At 41.3% G+C, this 18,777-nt stretch overlaps 1 protein-coding gene across 1 annotated transcript in view; it reads right to left on the reverse strand.

Annotated features, from left to right (window-relative positions):
* The window catches only part of LOC127654411 (leucine-rich repeat-containing protein 7-like), a 174,807-nt gene that overhangs the window by 128,316 nt on the left and 27,714 nt on the right, over positions 1-18,777 (reverse strand). The window contains exon 2 of the mRNA XM_052141578.1: positions 10,931-11,204. The gene's annotated coding sequence lies outside the window, so the exon portion shown is untranslated. The remainder of the gene's footprint in view (positions 1-10,930; positions 11,205-18,777) is intronic.

Consider the following 18,777-nt stretch of genomic DNA (forward strand, 5'->3'; position numbering starts at 1 on the left):
AGCTGCAGTTGAATAAAAGTTTTGATCAGTGTTAAAATCAAGCGATTCGGTGGTAAGGTGTAAGGAAAACTTCTTTACCAACTGGTTAACACCTTCCTGCCACTGGTTCATATCATCGATAGGTGTTACCTGGAGCTCCACCTACATTGAGCCAACAGCTAATTCCATTCAGTCAGTTAAGATCAGTCAACATGAACAGTTCACGTGTTGTTAAACTACCCTACAAAAGAAATTAAACCCACTCAAATACTCTTAAGTGCCCATTCACTCTTGTTATATACAGTATGCTGCTTCACTCATGTACCTTCTACAGCCGAAAGCCATTCACACATCAGCCCAATGTAAGATATGCCCAACCTGATCTCATGAAAAATCATACATAAATTACGAGTTGGCTATTTCGTATGGTCTTGCACGATGTTGTTCGCATAAACTCGTACAACTTCATCATGTGCAAATTCCCGGATGTCTAATGCAGAAGTAAGTGCGAGTTCCGTGCACGAGGCATTAAGGATATATTTATTAATATTATGCCCTTACCCAAACCCTTTATCTATACTTAACCAACCAGTAGAGTGTGTAAACATGATAGGAAGCTGTTTTGCATGACAGAGGAATGAAATTGTTGCGTATAAAATGGAAAAGATGTTCAGTAACGTCAGTGTCTGTAGTGAAAGTCATAGGAATTCAAACGAGTGCAATTGCACGATATCATACGAATTAGCCAAATTTAGAAAAGTCGTACAAATCCTGATGATTTATTCACCCATCTTTGTATTAGTATCAGTGTTATCATAAATTACAGTAACAGAGAGTAACTGATGCATATCATGGCCAAGTAAAGCGCATTAGTTCATTAGTTCCAAGAATTCGGAATGTAAACAAGTGTAACCTGCACAAGAAGAGACAGTCACAATGTCGAGTAAAACTGCGTTTATTTGCAGAGAGGGAAAAAGTACAAAAGGGCAAATCCAGAGAAGAGTAGTCAAGGGGAGCGTAAGGTCGAAGCCGGGGAATCAGAGTATGTCAAAGGGGCAAATCCACAGAAGAGTAGTCAAGGGGAGCGTAAGGTCGAAGCCGGGGAATCAGAATATATATATGGACGTAACAAGCAAGTTGAAAAGACAGGGGAAGCTAGGGGAACACTAGAGCTGGCAAAGCGAAGGGGTAAACTAAACAATAACCAACAAGTGTGGAGAGAAAGGGCAGCGTATATATAGGTAAAACGAACAGTGCAGGTGAAACTAATAATCTAGTGATGGGAGCGAGTGCGGGTGAAACTAATACTCTGGTGATTGGGAGCGAGCGTGAGAGCTAGAGGGGGCGGGGTGAACTTGAGGATCAGAGATCGTTACAGTACTCCCCCCTCTGCTATGGACGGCTCCGGACGGCCGCGCTCGGTTGCGAGGAGCGCGACCTCTGGGAAGTGGTGCGGGACGATCGGGATGCTGGCGATGGTAATCCAGCTTGAGGGCTTGGTCCAGGACATCCCTCGACCGTACCCACGACTGTTCCTCAGGTCCGTAGCCCTCCCAGTCTACCAGATACTGCAACTCGCCTCCCCGACGTCGGGAGTCTAGCAAGGCCCGGACTGTATAGGCGGGTTGACCTCCGACATCGAGTGGTGGAGGGGGTGTTTGGGATGCCGTGGGCGGGAACATGGGGCTATAAAACATGGGCTTCAGAAGGGAGACATGAAACACGGGAGACATTTTGTAGCGGGGTGGCAAAAGCAATTTATAGGTGACCGGGTTAACTCTCTTAACAATTTTAAAAGGGCCGACATACTTTGGGCTTAGCTTCTTGGACGGGAGACGGAGACGGATGTCTCAGGTCGAGAGCCATACCCGCTGGCCCAGATGGAATATGGGGGCAGGTCGGCGTCGGCGGTCAGCCTTAGACTTCTGGGTCTGGGTGGAGCATTGTATCCGGGCATGGGTGGCTCTCCAGACCTGGGCACACCTCTGGGCCCAGGCATCCACCGCCGGAACGTCACTGGGGTCAGCCTCCCACGGGAAAATGGGTGGTTGATAGCCCAGGACGCATTGGAAAGGGGTAAAACGAGTCGAGGAGCTGACCAGGCTGTTCTGGGCGTATTCGGCCCAGGGAAGGTAGGTGTGCCAGCTGCCTTGTTTCTGGGCACAGTAGGCTCTCAGGTATTTGCCAATTTCTTTGTTGAGGCGCTCAGTCTGGCCATTGGTCTGGGGGTAGTATCCCGAGGAGAAGTTGAGTTGGATACCCAGTCTGTCACTGAAGGCTCGCCAGAAGCGAGACGTGAATTGGGTACCCCGAACTGAAGTAATCTCCTCGGGAATGCTGAAGTTCCTGAAGACGTGGTTGATCATGTGGTCGGCCAGTTGGGTAGCGTTGGGTAATCCGGGTAGGGGAATCAGGCGGCACATCTTGGAAAACCGGTCTATCACAACCAGGATCTCAGTGCGCCCGTCAGAGGGGGGCAAGTCGGTAATGAAGTCCATGGCGATGTGGGACCACGGTCAGTCGGGTATAGGTAACGGTTGGAGGAGTCCTGCGGAAAGGTGACAAGGCGTTTTGGACTGGGCACAGACCGGACATAGTCGTGGACGTCGTCCTTGAGCGAGGGCCACCAAAATCTCCTTGCGAGTAGCTCGGTAGAACGGGTAATCCCCGGGTGGCCAGAACAAAGGGAAGTGTGGACCCACTGCATCAGCTGAGGGCGAATAATGGTGGGTACGTACATCTTGTTGGGGGGGGGTTTGAGGAGGCTCGGGCTCGTTGCCTTGAGCCTGCAGGATGGCCTCCGTCAATTCCCACCTAACGGGTGCGACGACGCATGACGTGGGGAGAATAGTTTCCGGCCCCAGGGGTTCAGAGCCATGGCTGAAGAGACGAGAGAGGGCGTCAGCCTTGATGTTCTGGGAGCCCGGGCGAAAAGTAACAGAGAAATTAAAACGAGTGAAGAACATCGCCCACCTGGCTTGTCGGGGGTTCAACCTCTTGGCTGAGCGAAGGTACTCCAGGTTCATATGGTCGGTGAAGACGACGAAAGGGAACCTAGAGCCCTCCAACCAATGGTGCCATTCCTCAAGGGCAAGCTTAATGGCCAGCAGCTCTCTATTCCCGACGTCGTAGTTTTGTTCGGGGGAGGACAGTTTATGGGAGTAGAAAGCACAAGGGTAAAGCTTAGCAGGAGTCCCGTGTGGTTGGGAGAGTACTGCTCCCACCCCCACCTCAGAGGCGTCCACCTCTACCACGAACGGGAGAGTGGGATCGGGTTGTTGGAGAACTGGGGAGGTCGTAAAGGCGTCCTTAAGGGCCTGGAAGGCCTGCTGGGCGGGTGCGTTCCATGTCAGGAACTTCGGGTTGCCTCGTGTCAGAGACGTGAGAGGTGCGGCGACTTTACCAAAGTCTCTGATAAAGCGCCTGTAGTAGTTGGCAAAACCCAGGAACCGTTGGAGCTCCTTGAGCGTCTTAGGTTCCGGCCAGGACAGGACTGCAGCAACCTTGTCGGTCTCCATCGCCATCGTTCCGGCAGACAGGACATAGCCCAGAAAGGAGACGGAGGGATGGTGAAAGGCACACTTCTCTGCCTTTACGAACAGGTTGTGTTCTCTCAGTCTCTGTAACACTCTCGAGACGTGATTGGTGTGTTCAGAGAGCGTGGGGGAGTAAATTAAAAGGTCGTCTATGTAGATGACAAGGAAGAGATACAGCATGTCCCGGAAGATGTCGTTCATAAATGACTGGAACACTGAGGGGGAGTTGGCGAGGCCGTACGGCATCACCAAGTACTCGTAGTGCCCCCTGGTGGTGCTGAACGCAGTCTTCCACTCGTCCCCCTTGCGAATGCATACGAGGTTGTACGCGCTCCTGAGGTCAAGCTTCGTGAAGATCTGGGCCTTACTGACTTGCTCGAGGGCCGGCTGGATGAGAGGCAGGGGATAGGCGAACTTCACCGTTGCCTTATTTAAGGCACGGTAATCGATGCAGGGGCGAAGCCCGCCGTCCTTCTTGCCCACGAAAAAGAAGCCGGATGCTACAGGGGAGGTGGATGGCCGAATTATGCCGTCGATATAGTACTCCATGGCTTTGGTTTCAGGCAGCGTTAAGGGGTACACTCTGCTCTTAGGGAGTGGGGACCCCGGAAGGAGGTCGATGGCGCAGTCCACACTACGATGTGGAGTGAGACGAACCTGGGTCTTCTCAAACACATCAGCGTAGGAAGAGTACTCAGGAGGGATGGAGACCGGAGATTTCACTTCGGGGCTCTCTACGGAGGTGGAGAACACCGGAAGGGAAATACAGTGAGGCAAACAGTGGTCGGTCCAGCGCAACAGCTCCCCTGTGCGCCAGGAAATGTGGGGGTCGTGAAGTGCTAACCAGGGGTGGCCCAAAACCACTGGGTCGCTGGGTGACTGAACAATAAAAAACTGAATGAGTTCTGTGTGGAATAAGCCCACTTGGAGGGACAATGGCATGGTTCGAAAGGAAATAAAACCCGATCCGAGGGGTGCCCAATCCAGAGAATTAACTTTGAGAGGTGGCACGACTGGACTGAGTGGGATAGCTAGTTTTTGGACCAAGCCATCGTCCAAAAAATTCCCCGCTGCCCCGGAATCAACTAGGGCTGGGGTAGAAAAGGAGACATCGTTAAAACTCAACACCACAGGGAGACAGACTTGTTTCTGGGTAATGTTGAGAATGACGGACGTTCTCACCTGGCTTTTGGAGAGGGAAGGCTGGGGACAGGCCGGGCATGAGGCAATACGGTCACCCGGTGTGCCACAGTACAGACAGAGGCTCTGCGTCAAACGTCTAGTGCGCTCTGCTGGTGTTAATGGAGCGCGACCAAGTTGCATGGGTTCGGATTTAGAAGAGCATTCGGGAGTAAGGGGTTTAGACGAGTTGGAGCCCACTGAAAGCCCTTGGACGACTGAGGGGCTGCGAAAAGCGCGGTCACGAAAGGCGGTAGACTGTTAACAAAGCGGGGTCGCTCCACCCGCTACCCGCGGCAAGGGTGCGGAAATCAAGTGCGTAGGCTGCGGCAGTGCGTGACGCCTGTTTCAGAAACACGAGGCGACTGCCCATATCCCTACCAGCTGCCGGGTGATCAAAAACCACGGAGTAAGAAGGGGGCTATCGGCAGTCCATAATGCGGTGGCCCATTGCCGTGCTTTACCAGTGAGCAGTGAGATTAAAAAGTGTACTCTCTCACTGTCAGAGTGTAAAAGGGGGTGATACGTCATGTACACACCACATTGCATCAAAAACCCCTGACAAGCTTCCGACGAGCCGTCAAACCTCTCGGGGGGTTGAAAGCTTGCGGCGCTAGGAAATGCGGTGGGAACACCAACGGGTACAGGGACAGACACAGGTGGGACAGGGTGAAATTGATCCGAAATAGTACGTACCGTGAGTAGTATCTCCTGTATCTGCTGTCCCTGGGCCGTGAGCGCTTGGTCGTGTTTCCCAACCGTAGATCCTTGGGCAGAAATTGCCGTGCAAATCCGCTCTAGTGAGCTGCGAAAATCCTCCGTGGGATCCGGTGTGACTGTCTTCAGTTGGGTTGGTTATTCTGTAACCCGCACAAGAAGAGACAGTCACAATGTCGAGTAAAACTGCGTTTATTTGCAGAGAGGGAAAAAGTACAAAAGGGCAAATCCAGAGAAGAGTAGTCAAGGGGAGCGTAAGGTCGAAGCCGGGGAATCAGAGTATGTCAAAGGGGCAAATCCACAGAAGAGTAGTCAAGGGGAGCGTAAGGTCGAAGCCGGGGAATCAGAATATATATGGACGTAACAAGCGAGTTGAAAAGACAGGGGAAGCTAGGGGAACACTAGAGCTGGCAAAGCAAAGGGGTAAACTAAACAATAACCAACAAGTGTGGAGAGAAAGGGCAGCGTATATATAGGGGAAAACGAACAGTGCAGGTGAAACTAATAATCTAGTGATGGGAGCGAGTGCGGGTGAAACTAATACTCTGGTGATTGGGAGCGAGCGTGAGAGCTAGAGGGGGCGGGGTGAACTTGAGGATCAGAGTTCGTTACAACAAGACAATTTATACATCATCTACTGCATAGTATATATTTTTAAATCATCGAGTAGTTAAAACACTGACCATGTGTGAATTCTACTCATAGAATGAGACATGAAATCATTTATATATCATACCATTTCAATATCATACTAGTTTTGCATACGAGTCCTCATATTTAAATGTACCTCTGAATGCCTCACACAGCAGTGTGGCGGGTGTCTGAATGTTCTTAAACAGTATGTCGTTGCGCAGTGTTTAGAAATTATTTTTAGCCCTGAACGAAAACACACATCTCTGTAAGTGTGCTAGGGCCTTAAAGGTTTGTTGGATTACAAATGAGTACAGCCTCAATTTGTGCAGATGTTGGCTGTCATAACAACTCATTTACTCAAACAGCATTTAATGACATTAATGTAACTAACCTCAGGCTGTCACTTCATGTCGTCTTCCCACTCCTTAAACTTTGAAAGGTGAGGGACTGTCAAAAGGCGCTTTAAAGTATCGGCATAATGGTGTCACATTCTATTTTATTTGGCAATTTTATTTATTTATTTATTTTTTACAAATGTTGTACCCTAAACTCTCCCAAATCACACTATCTGCTACAAATGTACTGCATGTCAATGCATTAAAACTGTCCCGATTCCCTTGTTGTCTGCCCTGTGTTTCAATAGTCTTTGTCAAAAACTATACTTCCCACAATTCCCGGCCCTCATCACTGCCAGCCCTGTGTCATTGTTCTCACCTGATTGTCGTTTGTTATCATCATGTCTCCTGTGTATTTAAACCCTGCTCTTTCTCCACTCCTTGTCGATCGTTGTATGTTTCACTGTTTTGAATGTTTCAGATGTTTCTATGTTACCTTTGCCCGTTGTGGATGTTTCCCCAGCCTGTTTATTCTTTTGATGTTTTTTCGTGTTTTGGTTTTGTTTTCCCACCGTGGATGTTTCATTTGTTCCTGTTTGTTTGTCTTCACTCTGATTAATAATAAAGATCCCGCAATTAGATCAGCACTCCTCGTCTGCCCTCGTCTGCATACTTAACAAAAACAGGCTTTGGTTATTAATTGTGGAACACTTCCGTTTTCAGAAAAAACAATTGGATAAACATGTTTTTAGGCTACAAGGACATGTGGTGTTGAGTCAATTCTTGTTTTCTGAGACACAAAATATTGATATCAGATGTCTGACACTCTCCCAGATATTATGCTACCTTCAATCCACCACAATGTCGCAATTACCAGTAATTAACATTCTGCCTAACACCTCCTTCTGTGTACCACAAGAAAGAATAATAATGAATAATGATGGCAGAATTCTTATTTTGGGGTAAACTATCTCTTTAAGTAGTTATGTAATAATAAGTAATTGTGAAATCTGTCTGTGCAGTTTGGTTGTACTGGTGATGAAGATAAGTGATAAGCTCGCTGGAAATGCTATGTGCTATGTAGTTGGTTTACAAGCTAACAAGTCTGAGCAACAAAACTACATTTCCAATAAATAAAGGAAGTACAGATCTCTGTTTCCCAATCAGTGGGCATTTTTAAACCATGATGGATGTTTTTCACCTATCCAATGAAAGTAGGGAATCTCTACGTAGTAGGCAAATTGATTAAAGTGGTAGAAAAACACCCACTGATTGTGAGATTCCCATTTCTGATCTGCAGAGACACAAGTCTCAAATAAAGCATCAATGTTCATCCTACCTAATATTCATCATTAGCTCTTTATTTCATTGTTCTAGCACAAACAAAAGCTTCCTATCCGGAAGTGGAAAAGAGAGAAATAGGGTTTCTATACCTAACAATTACGGTACTGTGAAATCTGTCATTTGATCAGGATTCAATTCAATACGATTATTTTAGAATGATTATTGAATATTTTCAAAATACACAAAAACAGATTAAACAATCTTTTCAGACTTGAGTACTATAGTCAAAGATGCATTCTGGACCAAGGAGGTTTGGCTAATGTGTGGCTGCAGATATAAACAGAAAAATACTAATGTTACATGCATTACAGATCTGAAATTAATAAAGGATATCATAATGCAGCATGTTGTACCTGCAAGCTTCATATACATTTTCAGTGGGAGAGGTGGCAGAACAGAGGCAGCTCCACTTGTCAAGTAGCTTATAACTGGTCAGTTCCCTACAAAACAGTCTGAAATCGCTCCCTATTCCGTACATAGCGCATTATAAGAGCCATTCACTATAAAGACAATGAGTGAACGAGTTAGTGATTTCGCTTATTCACATTTATTTAGGCTGTGTTCTATTTGTGGTTAAACAGTTTTATATAGCTATAATAGATTACATAGAGATATAAAGCAATACAAAATAATATACCGTAATTGGAAAAGAAAGCAACAACAATTACCTTACTTTGGTTAAATGGACACAAACAGTAATCAATGATGACACAGAAAGCCCTACTCAGCAGAATCCATTTATCCTTTGACCCGTTTTTTCCCTATGTTCGCAGGGAGTGAACTCGGCAGCATGAACTTTCTTAATATAAAGTGCACTTTTTTTCCTTGAAGTTGGTGTGCTCTGCATCAATTGAGAGAATGCTAGTTTAATCTGAGCCATATCTGGCATCCATGGATTTGATATTTGTGACTCAACAAAAATATTATGAATACAGGCTCACAAGTATTTAGGAGAATGTGTGCCAAAACTAGAAGTGTAGTGATATTCAGCAAGACTTATTTCCTCGCTAACAAATTTCTTCTTCTGACCAAAGCCAACTGAGAGATGGTGCTAATGAGCAGACCTGGTTGAATAGCTGAGAGGGAGAAATGCTCCTGAATCCATTCATTAGGCATCTTGCAGCAATGCTCACTTGGAGAATTTGGTCCATATGAGTAGACTCACCGAATAAAATACAGTATATCCATTATAACAGAAAAGCATGTGTCACATGGAAACATGTTTAAACTTAGAGGAGCTTGTTAATAGTCACTCTGTTTTACCTTTAATGATTTGTTTCTAAAATACTAAAGTAGACTTGCTCTGTTTTGACCCTGCTCTTTTTTTCTCACATAGGCCTACAACATATGAGAGAATGGGACTAGTTTTCCCATGGGGAAGTTGTCAAAAGACTATATTTCAGACACACAAATATGTATTTTCTAAAGCGGTGGAGTTGTATGTTGGTTTCAACAAAAGTTAAAAACAGTCTTAAATTAGGTTGATTTTTTGTGTGTGAATTTTATCCTCCAAATTAAAATTCCATTAATCATTTTTATGTTATAACTGTTGGGTAAACAAGTGAACACAATAAAGCCACACTAGAATAAATTCACTCAAGGGTTAACTATATAATGAAAGGTATATTTTTAGGACAGGTGTTTATAGTCAGAAAAGTTGTCAAATTTTTACTGGAGCAAAATGTCACATAAATGCTATACATTTATGCAATTTATTTAAGTAATAACAATACTTAACCCAATGGTTCAATGTTTTGTGTTTCATACTTATTTTACTGATAAAAATATAACTGAAAAGTCTATAATATGCTGTTTTAATGGCAGATTCATTGTGACAACTGAGCCCAAATTGTCACGAATAGCGGTAGGACAACAAGGGAGACAAAGGTTGAGGATCCACAAGCAGTAACTTTATTAAATAAACAAACACAAAGGAAAACCCACGATGGGGAAATAAACATAAACAAGGAACTCGGGAAGTGAACACAGAGCAGGCTTTAAACAAACTTTCCATAACAAACAACAATCAACAGTGACTGAACAAACAGGCAGGGTATAAATACAAGAAAGGACCAATGAACAAACAGAACTCAAAATAACATGATAAGGTGATGAACAGAAACCAATGGGAAACTTAACGAGGACAGGTGAAAACAATGAACAATGAACACGAGGGCTAACAAGACTGTGGAGTTACAGACGGGTCAAAAGTGAAGACTATGGAGTAACAAAAGTGACACAAATGGAAAACAAAAGGGGAAACAGTAAAACAAGACAAGGTCATACGTTACACAAATAGCGTTGGTCAACATGGTTTTAATGAACTTTTTTCCTGGACAATTACTGTGGAAATGTTCAATAGCTGTCATGTAACAAAGACTTTAAAGAATGTGCTTATATTGAATACAATTTTTGAATTGAATAAACCCAACCTGAGAAATATTCATTTAAAAGTGTGACAACCAGCCCCAGTCTCCCCTATAATAACTATAGAAACTATCAAAATGATGAAACTGGCAAGTGTGGCCCTAAACTCTATTACAAAACCACTCTCCTTGTTTCGAAGAGGAACAGATTATTTTGGATGTCATTGGCTTCCTTCAATATCAGTAATACACCATGTAAGAGCAGCCCTAAGAAAAAAAGCAATTTTCAGAATTTTCCAGCTTAGATGTTTCTACCATCATCCATCTGTTGTATTCAACGAAGTTCATCTACAAAACTCAATAGTCTATAGCCCCAAATCGAAATTGTTGGACAATTGTGCCAAGCTGTTACCAATCTCTACTGCAGGGAAAGGCCAGAAGTTAAATGATGGCATTATTTGTCTCACATCCAGACTGCAATAAAGCTCAATGAGCCCATTACACAAGTTCACTCAACCTTTCAATAGATCTCTATGACCACAGGAAATTATGGAGCCATTTGGATTGTCATGACACTAGTAATAACTTGTACAGGAAGGGCAACAGTATTAGGCACAGACCAAAATGCCACCACTAGCATAGTCCTTTTAACATACTGTTTTAATATAAAGAGATATTTTTCTGACCTTATTCATATTGTTTTTTAAAGCTGAATAGTATCATTTCTGCACAACTACATCACCATAATCACTGTTTTCAAACAGATTCCAGAAATGTTTAGCATATATAAAGCAGCACAAATAGACAGTACCAGATTTATTCTGCATTGTTCTACACTTACCAAAGTAGAAATGGGACAACCTTCTGTAGACTTTACTGTCCACTCCCTGTAGAGAATTCCAGGGCAAGCAGGACTTCTGTGGATTATCAGTGGTGGGTAAAGACAGCCACCCACTTAATTTGTGTGCAAACACTCATGTTTTCCTCATCTTCAGCCTCCTGTCCAAATCCTGCCAGCCACTAGACTCTGATGACATATCCTGTTATTTTGCCCATGCTTCACCTTAGTCCAGACGCACTAACCAAAAGAGGCTGACATTTGTTTCCCGATGCACCTATAAAAATAAAAAAAAATACAGACAGACATTGTTATCCATTGTAGCCCAACACTCCAAATTTGCACTCAAAAAATGGAGTCAGGCAGGAAATATGTGTGTGACTGTGAACAGTTCCTTTTTTGCTTTCTCACCCTTTTCTCAACATATACAGAGTCATCGCAACATGAACTAATGCAGCAAGGAGGAAACACTTCTAGCACATCCATTTTACACAAGTCGGCCTCACTGCAGAACACTAAAACTCATTGCACTGTAGGGTGAAGAGTTTTAACATTTAGAGCTGGTAGAAGGATAAAGCTCAAAGTTAAAATAGGACGAATGTTCTGCTGCTGAAATTGGTCTGTGCTTACCAGAAATTTAACCTCTGCCCCCAGTGGCTAAAGCTTAAAGTGTTGCTGAGTGAAATGTCCACAGGGTGGCATCTAAAGCAAGTTGTATTTTTAGATGTAATTATGTAATACAGTAAAAATAAAAGGATATTTTATTAGCCATCCTTCCTAACCCAACCCCAACCTTACACCTAATCGTCAATGGAGTAAAAATTTAATTTTAGAGTGAAAATGTAACCTACAAATTGCACAACAAAACCTATGTTTCAGAGATTGCTTGCACAACCCGCTATCAGAAGCACCAAAGGGTAAGGTGAACACATTTAGATTGATGCACAGATGTCTAATGTGGACTGGCGCTTGTCAGTAATTCAGCAAAATGGGGTAGATTTCTGTTGAGATCATATTTTTAAATAACCGAGTTAATTATTGGCAAACTATTTTTAGAAAATGAAATTGATCTGGCAGAATATGGGTCAAGATCAATCCCTGCTTATTTTTATTTTTTATTTATTGTTTTAGATTTTATTGAAGGATAAATCACAGTCTCTTGCATCATTTCCAAGTGATTGAGCACTAGTGCAAACATACTTTTGGTGGCAAACTTCACAGCTTTAAGAGAAGCATGTACTGTAAGTGTCGCTCACTATTAAAGTAAACAGATTTATACCTACAGGGCAAAACTGCTCTTAGAAAAGAAAGATGCTGAACAATAAATCACATTTAATACAGCATGTGATTGACCAAACGTATTTAATATCAGAGCTTATTAAGATAATACAGCTAATGTACAGCTAATATGGCAATTATGAATGGCTTGTGTTATCCTCATTTGTAAGTCACATTGGATTAAAGGTTCTGCTAAAATATTAAATGTAAATTAAATGCAAAAATAAATCTACATATTAAGTTCTATAATCACGTTTCTTTTAAATATTCCTGTCATTTTCGTCACTGTAGGATGTTGCATTTTTTCTAAATATTCATATATGTTTATACTGGTGTTTTATAATTACTGCACAAATGTTGATAATATCTACAGTGTTTGAATATGTAATAAATTACCATATAACACAAAATATGTGCGTATCATCTCTTCAGTACAGTTGCAGCCAATCAAACTACTGTCCATATTATCTTGAGGCTGCATTCATATTAAACAGATATGAATCATTGGGTGGCAGATAACAAACAGATCTGAAATTTGCTCTCTTTATTTTCATGCAATTTTTAACAACAGTCAAATTCAAAAGTCATGATTCCAAACATTAGAATGGCATATCCTCCAGTCATGTCCCTTGGGTTCTTGGGTACATGCAGGTAAAAAATCAAACTGTGGATACAACAGGAATGGAAGGCTTGAGTGTTTCTTAATATAAACTAGTCAATGGATCCAAACACATTCAAAACGAGGGTGCATGACTCATAGGCATTAAATGGAGTTGCAGGAAATCGTTGCCAACCTCAGCACAAAGATAACGGGGATTATATGAATGAGGCTAGCAACATCCTGCCATGGTATTTATAGAATTATTTATAGAGATGCCCTCAAAATACAAACACGTATTGTAGCCTATACTATTTTTGTTTGATTACTTTTTCAGGGAAAACAAGTAGGTGAGTAAAAGATTACTGAATTTAAATATTTGGGTGAACTATCACTTTAAAGACAAACTAAACTATTAAAAAAATTGTTGGTTGGGTATATGATATTATGATACAAATATTCATTTAAATTGGGTTGTCTGTTCATGCCATAGTATGGTTTGCTTATTATGTTGCAGAGAGGACACGTGCATGCAATCAGATGGTTTAATTTCAAATTATTTCTAAGTTCATTAGGGTTCATAAATCCAGAAGGGTCAGTATTGGGTACCTTAATTATTTACATAAATGATTTGGGATACAATGTTCAAGTTGTAAACCTTCACTTTTATGCTGATGATACTGTAGTTTATTGTTGTGTTTCTAAACTGAAAATTTACAAGTAGCTTTTGGAATATTACAAACCCAATTTCACATTTTAAAACTAGTTTTAAATCCAGAGAAAGCAAAAATTATGATTTTGAAATCAAAAATAGCTGCTCAAGGTACTGAAATTGAGATTGTGTTATACTTTTAAATATTTGGGCATTGCACTTGATGACAGTCTGTTATTTAAACTGCATTGATAATTTGGTTAAGAAACTGAGAGTTAGGTTGGGTTTCTATTTTAGAAATAAATCATGTTTTTCATTTGTTGCTAGAAAGAAACTTGCTGCAACTTTTTTCTCTGTTCCTGATGGTGGCAACATTTTATACAGGAATGCTATTGTTTCTATATTGCAAATGCTTTATGCAGTTTACCATGGAGAGTTAAAATGTATTACTGGATGTGGAGGTTTAACTCATCATTGTATCTTGTATGCAAAGGTTGAACGGCCTTCGCTGAATGTATGTTAGCATGTAGGCTCTTTCATTGGTACACCTTAACTTTTAAAGCAGAAAATAGATTTGTTGCCCACATATCCATCCATCCATCTTCAACCGCTTATCCAAAGTCGGGTCTCTGGGGCAGCTGCTCCAGTCTCATAACACATGTTTATATTCATACAAAATCTTACCTGCGTTCTGATAATATTTTATGTGTCCTATTCCCTAAGGTGAGGACTGAGTTTGGAAAGAAAGCCTTTTCATTTGCTGCTACGTTCTTAAATTTTTTTTTAATTATATAACCTAGTGTCTTTAAATGTATTTAGGCGTCAAGTCAGAGACTTTTTAAACAGCAAATTTGGTGAGTGTCAATGTTTTAATGTATAGTTATCCTAATTTTAATTGTATTTTATTTACAAAATTTTCAATTATTTGTGTATTCCATGTTTATTGTTAGAATAAAAAAAAAGATTTGTAATCTCAAGAGACTAACCTGGTGAAATGAATGTATAAATAAAAGTATTAAACAAAATATGCTGAATAAGAATGCTGAACATATTTCATTATAACTGCAAAATCATGGTTCCAGGTGTAAACTAGGTGCTGTCTGCCAAATGCAAACTAGCTTTCGACACCTGAGGTCCAGATCTACTCGGCAGGAAGTGAAAGTGACCTCATGCTTATGGATTCCCATGGCACGCAGGCACATTTTGATGAAATGGGCTTATGCAAGAGAGAGGATGGAATGTGATTAAATCACATCTCTTGAGGGGAGACCACAGCCAGCGATCAATGGTGGGAAAAAGAATTGCAATTGGCACAGTATGGCAAACAGCAGCCTTTAAACATGCCATGCCCAATTTAATATCAACGAAACGTTTAAGGTCATTGTCTCAGTGAGGCAGAGGAGATGGAGTCCAGTCTTCAAATGATGATGTTTAGCTTGAAGTGGAATCCAACCCCCATTTCATCATGAGGAGATTCTTCCTCTACATATCTATAGATATGTGGACTGGAAACAGTCAATTAATTTAAACAGAATTACCACAGTCATGGTCAACCTGGAAAGGACAAGGAATTTTAAAATCATGGAAACGTATAAATTCCTAGAATGACATTAAAAGTCATGGGAATGTCTATAGTGAATATAAATTTTTCTTCACACTGTGAATAAAGAGGTCAAAACTTCTGCTGCTGAAATTTGTCTGTGCTTACCAAAATTCAAACCACTGCCCCCAGTGGCCAAAGCTGGAAAAGTTGTTGGGGTAAAATGTCCACAGGGAGGCGCCAAAATTGAGTTGTTTAATTTTTTGGTAAATGACATAATGCAGTCAACAGGAATGCACATTTTATTATCCCTACTCCCAAACCCAAAGTTAGTGGTGTAAAAATACAATTTTATAGGAAAAATGCAACCTCCTAATCGAATTAAGTTTATGTGACTGAGACTACTTCCTAGTATCCATTGAAACATATCCCATATCTCGGAGTGAACGTGATTACTTTCTGTTATCCATGAGATGAGAACCCATGTCACCGAAATTGCACACTCAATGCAACGCATCAGAAGTAGGTTAACACATTAGTAACGCAAAAATGTCTCATGGAGACAGCAATTGTCAGTATTTCAGCAGTATGGGGTTGATTTCAGGGTACTTAAACATTCACAAGCATGTCAATTTCCTGTGTAGTCATGTTGCCAATAATTACATATGACTATGGAAATTCATTGGTCAAAAAGTGTGGTGGTAAAGAAGAAGAAAAAAGTACTTTGTGAAGAATTGTCTTGTGTCTGTCAAAACCTTCCTAAGGCTAATTTGGAAATAAACTAATGACTTCCTGTTTTGGTTGATGTTTCTCTGCTGGAAAAGTTCAATAATGCCATTGTCTGACTAAAACACTGATGCAAAATATTTATTACATTTCTGACATGTTTTGAAGACAGCGACAGGCTTTGTTAGAGGTTAGAATCCTATGCAAATGAGTCCTTCAGAGTCAATGTTACCCAAAGCACCTTGCACTCATTTAAAGATAGCTAAGCTGTCCTCAGGTCAAGCATGGTGCAAATAAAACAAATAAACAGAAGAAAGAGGAAAATGGAACAATTGTCCCCAAGGTCCTCCATTTCTAGGATGTACCAACAACACTGCTTCACACAAAACTGAGGTAGTTCATATGCTAAAAGACATCATGAAATTTTATTATGAAGCACAGCAGGGCACACACAATCATTCCTGCCTCTCATGTTGTCAGCCTGCGGCAGAGAGTTGAAGATAAGTGGGGTTGCCACGTGAGGAGAGGAGATCACTGAGTCACTTGAATGAGAGCACCTCCAGGCACTAACACAGCCCATATGGCCTCTCACAGAGTAAAAGTTTCATCCCCTGCACCTGCCTATAGCAGTTTTGTGTTTAAAGATAGGGCGTTCTAAATAGAACTGCAATTTTATGCGTTTCAATAACGTATATAAAATGTAGTGTATTTATTTTATATAAAGTGTAATGTGTGGGCCAGTGATATTATGTGTGCATCCTCAAATCATTTTTCTCTGAATACACATGAGATTTTCATGAGATTTTTCATTTTAAATCATCAAACACTTTTTCTTTCAGTTATTGTTTGTGTTCCCAAAGGCATAAATGATTCCTTTGCAGGGCACTTTGAAGGGAGAACAATCATATCAGCCTTCTGTAGTGTCATTACAAACAAAATTTCAAAATTACTTTAAAAAGTAAGCTCAGATTTATTTTTGAGCCACACACATTTCAGTCATCTGAAACTCTCACAATGGAGGATGAAGTCTTTGTTGGGAATGGTGCATAGGGATGATCACTTCTGAATAAAATGCTCTGACTGACAATCCCTAAATCGAATTCAGTATAATTCACAATTATGCAAGGTGTACATCTGTGTACATTTTGTAATAAATTAGAGGGGGGACAGAAGGAATTTTTGGTATAAAAATCATGATCAAACTGCAGAAGCAGATGTCAAGCTTTAAAGTGAAAAAGGTGATTTCTCACCCAAAACCAGTGATATCACTTCAGAACATGGGGATAAACACTGCTCGAATTATCCTTTTTAGAGCTTGAATGTTTTGGACCCCATTGACTTGCATTGTATGGATATAAACACATCATATCTCCATAATATATGTTTTATATTGGGGCCTGGGTAGCTCAGCGAGTAAAGACATTGACTACAACCCCTGGAGTCACGAGTTTGAATCCAGGGTGTGCTGAGTGACTCCAACCAGGTCTCCAAAGCAACCAAATTGGCCAGGTTGCTATAGAGGGTAGAGTCACATGGGGTAACCTCCTCGGGGTCGCTATAATGTGTGGTTCTTTCTCTCAGTTGGGTGCGTGTATGCTGCGGTGAATAGCGTGAAGCCTCCACACATGCTATGTCTCTGTGGTAACATGCTCAACAAGCCATGTGATAAGATGCATGGATTGACGGTCTCAGACACAGAGGCAACTTTAGCAACTAATTGGCCCAGTTGCTAAGGTGGGTTGAGTCACATGGGTAACATTACTCATGGGTCACGTGGTGAGTTGTGTGTGGATAATCAGTGAAAATTGTGACTTTTAGAATATATTGTGTTCCGAAGAAGAATGAAAGTCATATAAGTCTTATATGGAATAAGGGTGAGTGAATGATTTTCCATTATTTTTGGGTGAACTAACGCTTTAAGTCTCCTGAGCTGTGAAAGAACACCCTGTGAGTAATACAATTTACTACTGTACGGCTGGAATTGTGTTGTCATAATAGGTACACAATAGTCATAAAACAGTTTTAGCGTATTCTCCACGTTTAGGCAGATAATCACAAACAACTAAACAAAAAAGAAACAGTCCGTCAGAAAGATCTTCCTTGAGATCTTCACCAGGAAGAGTAAAACATGCAAGATGCATGATCTAATATCACAAGACTCCTTGAAAAGCTAAGCAGACTGCCATGAAAGAGAGTAACATTAGACAAAAGTTTCTAAGTGGAACCCAAAGGGTGTCTAGGCATCCCAGAATGCCTTGCACTGGCCTACTTTGTTATTTCTGGTCTCCCTGCATTTTGTCAGCGCATGGTGGAAAATTGTACTCTCAATAAAGGAAAGATGATGTAAAGCTGAACTACACAGTCCAGCAGAAACAACAATAAAACCAGATAATGAAAAGCATAAAGCAATTTTTTTCTGAGCTGGCATCTGTGTATCATTTACAGCATATACATTTGTATGTGCGTTTCCCCCTTAGGTCCAGGTGCGAAGGAAAAAATGAGTGCCAGCCAAAATGAAGCACTATAACTAAAGACATTACAGCCTCCTTGTTGGGATGTGATTCAGAAACTATATAGTCATTCACACAAAATTCAGCAAACCCACTGAGCCAGACAATGTAATACTTGTCACAACAGTGTAAGCAAAGAAAGTCAACTTTTCCTTCTCAGTTTTACTTCACCTTGTTAAGTAAGTATTTGAAAAGAGGACCATGATTGCATGATGAAAATTGCTTTCTATAAGTTAATGCATAAATACTAACAGATGTGTGGTTTACCAACCAAACACATGGAACCAATACTGGGATAAATGTTGCATAACTGTAGAAGTGTCATGTGACCTTGTCATGTGTGTACCATGTTCTTGTGTCTTGCCTTAATTGGTTCATTGTTTCATTAGGTTGTAAGCAGTCTTGTTATCTTGTTTAGAGTTCTAAGTATTCATTGGTTTTCATTGTCATGTGTTCCCATTCTGTCACTCTCTCGACATTGTGTCGATGTAGTGACACTAGAGATCGATCTTGAGAGCCATAGACACCTTCAGATCTTTGAGAAAA

The sequence above is a fragment of the Xyrauchen texanus genome, chromosome 13 (assembly GCF_025860055.1).
Source record: "Xyrauchen texanus isolate HMW12.3.18 chromosome 13, RBS_HiC_50CHRs, whole genome shotgun sequence".
In the NCBI taxonomy this organism is placed as follows: domain Eukaryota; kingdom Metazoa; phylum Chordata; class Actinopteri; order Cypriniformes; family Catostomidae; genus Xyrauchen; species Xyrauchen texanus.